Source organism: Hemiscyllium ocellatum, chromosome 2 (assembly GCF_020745735.1).
Source record: "Hemiscyllium ocellatum isolate sHemOce1 chromosome 2, sHemOce1.pat.X.cur, whole genome shotgun sequence".
Lineage (NCBI taxonomy): Eukaryota > Metazoa > Chordata > Chondrichthyes > Orectolobiformes > Hemiscylliidae > Hemiscyllium > Hemiscyllium ocellatum.
The window spans coordinates 132,880,526-132,888,440 of record NC_083402.1 but is presented as its reverse complement, the minus strand read 5'-3'; the positions used below and the strand labels follow the sequence as shown (position 1 = coordinate 132,888,440).

Below are 7,915 nucleotides of genomic sequence, written 5' to 3'. Positions count from 1 at the left end.
AGTTCATCTCCAACCCTCTGTACCTTAGCCCCACAATACACCCCCCTCCCCTCCATCCCATCCCCCCCCCTTCCCCAAGTCTGTGGTGCAGAGAGTTGCACCTCCTCCACCCCCTCTGTGTGTGTGTGTGTTGGTACAGAGTCTGCACAGAGATATATATATATAAAGAGGCAGACAGAGCACTGAGCAGCCTCCTGTCGCTGGCGGCCGGCCGGAGTGGGAGACGGTGAGCCGGCCGGGGGTCACTTCCAGACTGAGCGGGGCCAGACAGCGAGCGCTAGCCGCCCACCCTGCACTGTGGCCCGGGCCCCAGCGATGGCACAGCGGCCGAGCGAGGCGGCACCGCTCCGGGCGCCACTTTTCTGCTGGACTTATTCCTGCCTCTTGTGCCTGCTCTGCTGGAAGCCGCAGGAGTGTCAGGGAGCCGCCGGGCACAACCAAGGTAAGCCAAGGAAAGCAGCTCAAACCACTGAACTTGCTGACAGCGAGACAGAGAGAGAGAGAGAGAGAGAATATCATCTCGGTACCGCCGCCGTGCTCTTCTGTTTCTGTCACTTCTGTATGCGTGCCTCACACTCCAGCTCCCAGAGCCAGGCTCCCAACTCCCTGCTCCTGGACTCCACATTTCCAGCTCACGAACTCAGATCCCCATTCCCGGATTCTGTCTGCCAGACCGCAGTGCTCACACGCACAGTGCCCAGAGTCATGTTCCCAGATCCCAAATTTCCCTTCCTCCCACACACATTGCCCAGAGTCCAATTCTCGGATCCCAACTTCCCCTTCCCCACACACAGTGCCCAAAACCATGTTCCCAGATCCCAAATTTCCCTTCCTCCCACACACAGTGCCCAGAGTCCAATTCTAGGATCCCAACTTCCCCTTCCCCACACACAGTGCCCAGAGTCACGTTCCCAGGTCCAACATTTCCCTTCCTCCCACACACAGTGCCCAGAGTCGAGTTCCCAGATCCCAAATTCCACATTCCCCTGCACACACTCACAATGCCCAGAATCCAGCTCACAGGTCCCAAACCCCAAATCCACACAGATAACGCCCAAATCCCAGATCCCAAATCCGTACGCATCGTGCCCAGAGTCCAGCTCCCAGATCCCAAATCCGCATATGTAGTGCCCAAAGTCCAGATCCCAAATCCCCAAAACCCCAGACACACTGTGCCTGGGGTCCAGTGCCCGGATCCCAATTCGTATCCCATCCTCCCATTTGTGTACCTTCTCTTCATTCACCCATACACCCCCCCCCCCAACACACACACACACACACACACTCGCACAGTCCCCAGACACCAGCTCCCAGTCACTTTCCTGTTTCCCGGCCACAGCTCCCAGCCCCTGCTCCAGATCGGAGGGTCCGGATTAGAGCCGAGCCCACACTCGAGTACCCTCTTCTTTTTTTGTTTGTTTTTGCTGTTTAATATTATTTTACGTACAGATGACCAAGCGAGTCGAAGTTCTGAAGTGTTGTTCTCCCATAGCTCAGAATTCAGTTCTCAAAGTGGAATTCCCCTTCCCCAAGTGACTTCCCCCAGACTCTGTTTCCTCCACGAGGCTACAAGTCCACCATGTCAACCTTCCCCCCCGTACCTCTGGTTGGAGTTTTTCCGTTCTTTTTTACTTTGCAGGGGATGTGGGTTTGGATGGTTTGGGGCGGGGGGGGGGGGGGGGGGAGCAGCTTTGGGAAACTCTCCCGCTTTAATTGCAGAGATGTTGTTAGCCCGGACTTGCAACGGGGACCGAGAGGAGAGACACAGGCAGCAACGTGTCGGCTCTCACTCCGGGACTGAGGGCGGTGGGCTAGGCACAGTGGCAGAGAAAAAAAATGGGTTTACGGGGTGGGGGGACACAGAAACATTTGAAAATAAATCCTCTTGGTGCAGAAAACCTTTGAAAGTTGCTGACTTCTTCTGAAGGGCAAGGAGTTTAAAAACAAGGGCGAGCGGTATTCGCGTGTACGTGTGTCAGCATGTGGACCTGCCTCTAGTGCCTAGTGAATGTCCCTTCTCTATCTAAAGCCTTGGAGACATCATTTGTAGTTCAGATTAATTTGCGGCGGTGTGAAATTCCTTTCCACAGTTTCAAATATCATTTCGACACTGGCAATCGCACGTTTTTAAACGGGGCGTGGGTGGGGGCACCGTGAACCGACTCTGACTGGCTTTACAATGACCGCAATCCATCTTTGCCCCTGGTCAACCACGTCACCCACCAACGTTAAGAACAGCGCACCAGGGACGACCCGACTTTGTTTCAATCAATATTGCACTCCAACAGAAATCGTCACTGAAATTCGCTGGTTAAGAATCAGGGTTAGACAGCGAGTGCGTGTTCCATTGACTGCGTTAACATTGAGTTTGGTGACAGTAACTGTGGCGATGTGTTCCACCGTTTTAATGATTTAATCGTAGCCCAGCGTGCTGGGACTGCGTGGGTCACATTTAATACAGAAGGTTTATTCTTCTCTTGAGGCACGCCCCCTTGTTTGTAAGCTATATAATTCTGAATGTAAGATTTATATTCCCCAATTATCTGCAAAGGCGGCACTTAAATGCGTTTTATATTTTCTTTTACGGGGGGGAGTGGATAAAACTCAGTTCGAACGTTTGTTTTCTTAAAACCAATTCATCATTGCGCTGATCTCAAGCTAGAGAGAGGGAGCAGATTAATTCTTGGGGGTGTTTGTGTATGCGTGCGTGTGTGGGGATGTTGGGAGGGGGACGCTAGTGAATTTTATCGGTTTGCACAGTCGGTAGTCTAATCCAAAATACTGTTTGCTTCTGTGGTCACCAAAGACTCATCTATTTTGTTGGACTTCCCATGACAAACACAAACACACGGACGCACACATACAGTCACAGACACACAGACACAGGTACAGACACACAGTCACAGACATACATACACAAGCACAGACACACAGTCACAGAGACACAGACACACATACACACGCATAGACACACACAGAGACACATACACACGCACAGACACAGTCACAGACAGACACATACACACTCACAGACACACAGTCACAGACACACACAGACATGCATACACGCACAGACACACAGTCACAGACAGACACAGACACACATACACACGTATAGGCACACACACACCCAGACACACATACACACGCACAGACACACAGTCACACACAGACACATACACACGCACATACAGACACACAGACACAGACGCACATATACACGCAGACACACACATACACACGCAGACACGCATACACACAGTCACAGACACACAGACACAGACACACATTCACACAGTCGCAGACACACAGACGCACATACTCACGCACACATACACACAGACACACATACACACACAGTCACAGACACACAGACACAAACACACACACACACAAACACAGTGATACAAACACACGCACAAATACCGGCATACACAGACACACAAACACAGAGACACAAACACACACAATTACAGGGATACACACAGACACACACAAACACACAGACACAAACACAAAAGCACAAAATATGCTTTTTAAATAGAAATGACAAACGAAACTCGACGTAAGTTTTGCTTTTTAAACTAATGCTGATGAAAATTATATGCTCCCCACCCCCAGGCCTTTCTGTAGCTAGGACACTTGCAATAGGAAATGTTGATGTCGAATCTGACTAGAAAATTGCCAATGTCTCTACCGGTCTTTAATTTTTACTCATGCAAGAATAAAGAATTTACAACTAAATAGAAGCTCTGCACACAGTGAACTCCGGACATTGAGACAAAAGGCTGGAAATTCGCTGTGTGCTTTTATCAGGAGAAAGATGACCGACTGAAAGATGAATATCGACTTTTAAAGCCACATTTAAATGATTATGGGACCGAGGTGTCGCGTCATCGATTATTTTGCCCACGTACATAAAACAGCTCACATTCAGAAGGATTGCCTTACATACAATTCAAACTTCTGAATAGAAAACACGTCTCACCATGCCATTAACTGCATATTATTTTAAAATGAAACCCAACATCGTTTATGTTCAGCATGCTTATATTTCCTTGTCACATTCACACAGCACAGTGATTTTTCCTGGCTTATGGTCTTTACAGAAAGCTTCTTTTTTTCTTGTTTGCTGAGTGCGAGGAGAACTCGGTGAAATTTGGTGCGGGTAAAAGCCGTGACCAATTATTAGTTCACCTTAACGGTGGATCAATGTCTCTGAGGCCACATGCATTTGTACCATGTGAGCCATAATGGTATCTTTCCGCTGCACCAGAGCGCGCTGGTAGAATCCACGCGATTACTAGTAAAGTTACTGAGGGTAACTGGGGGTAAATTTTATAGGAGGTTGGCTGGTGTTTGTGGGTGGGAGCTGCGATGCTGTTGGAATTAATGAATAGGTTTGCCCAGGTCACTGGCATTTTTTTACTGTCCCAATTCATGTTTTATATGTCTACTGACTTCATTTTTCAAAGATTATAATGCTTGATTTATGAGGACGCTTTTACTGTTGCACGCTTTCTTTGGCATTAATAGTGGGCGTGAACAGAACGTTGACAGAAACATTGTTGGTACATATGGCACAAAACATATAGCAAATAATTCATTCATGTACTGCACTTACAAGGTTAAGAACTAGATAATGAACATAACATGGGATGGCTAAACTTCTAATATTACCAGACAGCTAAAATAAACAAAGACTGTTGCTATTCTGCTTCAGTTATCCCTGCAGTGGTGACTGGTGGCAAATCAAATAAAATGCATTGGTCTTTTGAATGAAGAATGTCTTTTACACATTCAAACGTGGGTGGTTTATGTGCCATCTCACAGACCACTTTTTTTGTTGCTGGAAGGAATATTTAGAATTGCAGCATGCCAAATATGTAGAAAACCTTTGAATCCCAGTTGCAAAACTCCAAAAGAATTGAGGCCTGTTCAAAATGCTTAGAAATGAGTGGGCATTTCTGGATATGGATTAGTGGTGCTGGAATAGCACAGCAGTTCAGGCAGCATCCGAGGAGCAGCAAAACCAATGTTTTGGGCAAAAGCCCTTCATCGGGCTTGACATTGGTGCTCACTAAGCATTTTTTGCTCATTTTTACTTTACTATCTTGCAGGAAAAAAAAGAGCAGTTTTCATGGCCAGGCTGTTTATTGAGAAAGTTGGAAGGGAAGCTTTTCATCCTAAAGGATGGTGGTGATGACAACAGAATTCATTAATGAATCATGTCAAGCAGAATTAATCAAAGATATAGGAGAACATATTTATGGTGCTCTCAATGCAAAGAACAATAAAACTCAGAAAGATATTGTACAGTATGATTACATAACAGAGAAAATATGTTTAAGCAATTAGTTCTCATGTAAATGAAGTCAGATAGTTAATTTGCAGCATTTAATCATTTACAGGTGGATATTTGTGACAAGAAAAATGTGGCTTTGGCATGCATGCACTCCGACTGTACCAATGCGTCAAGAACATTCTGCCTGAGTACATGATGTATGGTGTTGATTATGATGAAGTACGTTAATACATTAGAAAGGGCTCCTGCTTCCTTGAAGCAAAAAACAATGAAAATGAGAATTCCCAGAAGTTTTTAATGGATTTTCAGGGCCTCTTTTGAGATTTTACATCTTCAAAGTTCACTGTAGGAAAGATATGTGTGTATGGATAAAATTGAAAGGAAATACTTACGCTTCCACTGTGTCTTATGAGTGACTAAGGTTTGTAGTCAGAAGTTACAAGTTCTTGTGATTGAGAAATTCAGAATTCTGTGAATTGGTGAAAGATTTATTTCGCTGAATACAGCAATGTTTCTCAACCGACAGGAAAAAAATTCCAAATATTTCCCCTAACTTGGTTTAAGTTTCTATTCTTTTCCTTACCTTTCTCAGGACATTAAATAATGTCAGGTGATGTGAGGAGTATCAGGGATTGTGCTGCGCAAGACATGAATGTTGGATGGAACAGGCTGGTTGGTCAATGGGTGTTTTTCTGTCCATCAATGTCTATACAATTGAAAGGACTTACGGGGTTCTGTGTTCTGTTCTCTTGTGATGCTTTATTTGCAGCAATAATTCTCTTTACAACACTAACACTTCTATTGTGAAAGTCAAAGGGGATGATTGCCAAGATGATCTGAAATCTGCTAATTTTGTTTTCCTTTCCTGTCTATATGCATTTTTAAAAAAATAACAACTGTCATTAAGGACAGTGTGAGGGAGCTAAATTAGCATCAATAGAGATAGTCATTAACCCTGGGCATCTCAGCAATTTTATCATTTCGGCTGTGCATTAATGCAGATCACTCACAATGTAAGGTTCAGTAACTTCTCATGACAGTCTTCCCCAAAGAGGTCATCAACACATAATTATCTTTTTAAAAAATCCAGAAGACATTTCATAAATGGAGTTCTGATGACAATGTTCTCTCCTTCAGCTCTATTTACCTGAATGCATAATATCATTCAATTTTTGCATAGACTGCTACTTGTAGACTGATTCTTATTTTTGTTCAAAGCTTTGAAGCAGCTTTCCATTTCTGAAATAAAATAAAAGTGCATTTATTTAACACCTTCCACAATCTTAGTACATCTCAAAATACTTCAAAGAAAATAAAACACTTTGTAATGTCAGAATGTAGGAAGTGCAGCAACCAAAATGTGTCCAACAAGCCCTCACAACCATAAATATGAAAGTAACCAAATGATTTGCTATTGCTTTGTGATGTTGCGTGAGATAATGATTGTCTATGATAGCTACCTATGCTCTTCTTTGAAGTAACACATTGGGATCCACTCGATAGTGCAAATAAAGTCTTAAAATAATATGTCACCAGAAAAACAGCTCTTTCAACACCATACTATATTGATTTCCATTATTTTGTGCTTACATTCTGGTGTTGAACTCAAATGTATGGCCTTCTGATTCAGTGATAGAATTTACCTGTGAGATATGGCTGAATCTTAGGTTAGTAGTCATAGCTCAGCTTTTTCCAATGTTCTCCTTTCATCTACAGTAGCCTATGATAAGGGTGGGTTATGATTTCAGATCACCGACTGCCAACCAATTCATTGCCTATATAGACAATTAGATCTCATATTAGATATTGCATTATTTTGTTGGTGTGTACTTGTGTTTGGATTTGGGGAGTGGGACAGCATGGTATGAGAAAGGATGAAAATTAAACTCTTATCTGTCTTCATAGGATGCCCACACATATGCTTCCCAAAAAGGTTTCTCAATCCAAAAGAACAAGATCTCTGGTTGTTTTACCATCTCTGTATGCAAGTGTACTGAGACTAAATTTAGCATTCCAGATTATTGGTCTGGCTTCAATGAAGAATTTGAGTTCAGCCAGTCATTTTCAACAGGGAGATAAGAAGAACATGACTTTTAAGTCACTATTTATTCAATCATAACACCAACATTGAAGTACTGTAATGAGAAAATAAAAGAAAGATTTGTATTGCACATGCTGTTTCTCAGAATAATGCTATGCCCAATTGAGGGGCCATATTGAGCCTTGGTTTAACATATTATTTGAAAGCTGAGATTGTCATGTTTAAGTCCTGGAATGGGAACATGAACACAGAACCTTCTGTGTTGGAAGCAAGAGTACAAACAGTTAACCTATAGTCAAGATGGTGATAGAAATGCTGTAATTAATTTCATCATCATTAGGTGTTGAGGAGAAAATTGAGCTGCATTGTTATTCCTGATATAATTGATACTATACATCTATGGACAATCCATGAAGACAGGTTGGAACAAAATATTGATGCATTCTACAAATGAATAGCTGTCTAGACTCACATGACCAGGTGGATCCTTCCCGAACTTTATGGTGCGATCCTATATTGGGAGGTGCAATTACAAACTAGGCCACTGGCGCAGCTCAGAACTGATTTTT

General features: G+C 43.5%; 1 protein-coding gene across 1 annotated transcript in view; it reads left to right on the top strand.

Annotated features, from left to right (window-relative positions):
* Positions 1-412: 412 nt before the first annotated feature.
* LOC132829009 (ephrin type-A receptor 5-like) overlaps positions 413-7,915 on the top strand; it is a 331,532-nt gene continuing 324,029 nt past the window's right edge. Inside the window, exon 1 of the mRNA XM_060846273.1 lies at positions 413-442. The gene's annotated coding sequence lies outside the window, so the exon portion shown is untranslated. The remainder of the gene's footprint in view (positions 443-7,915) is intronic.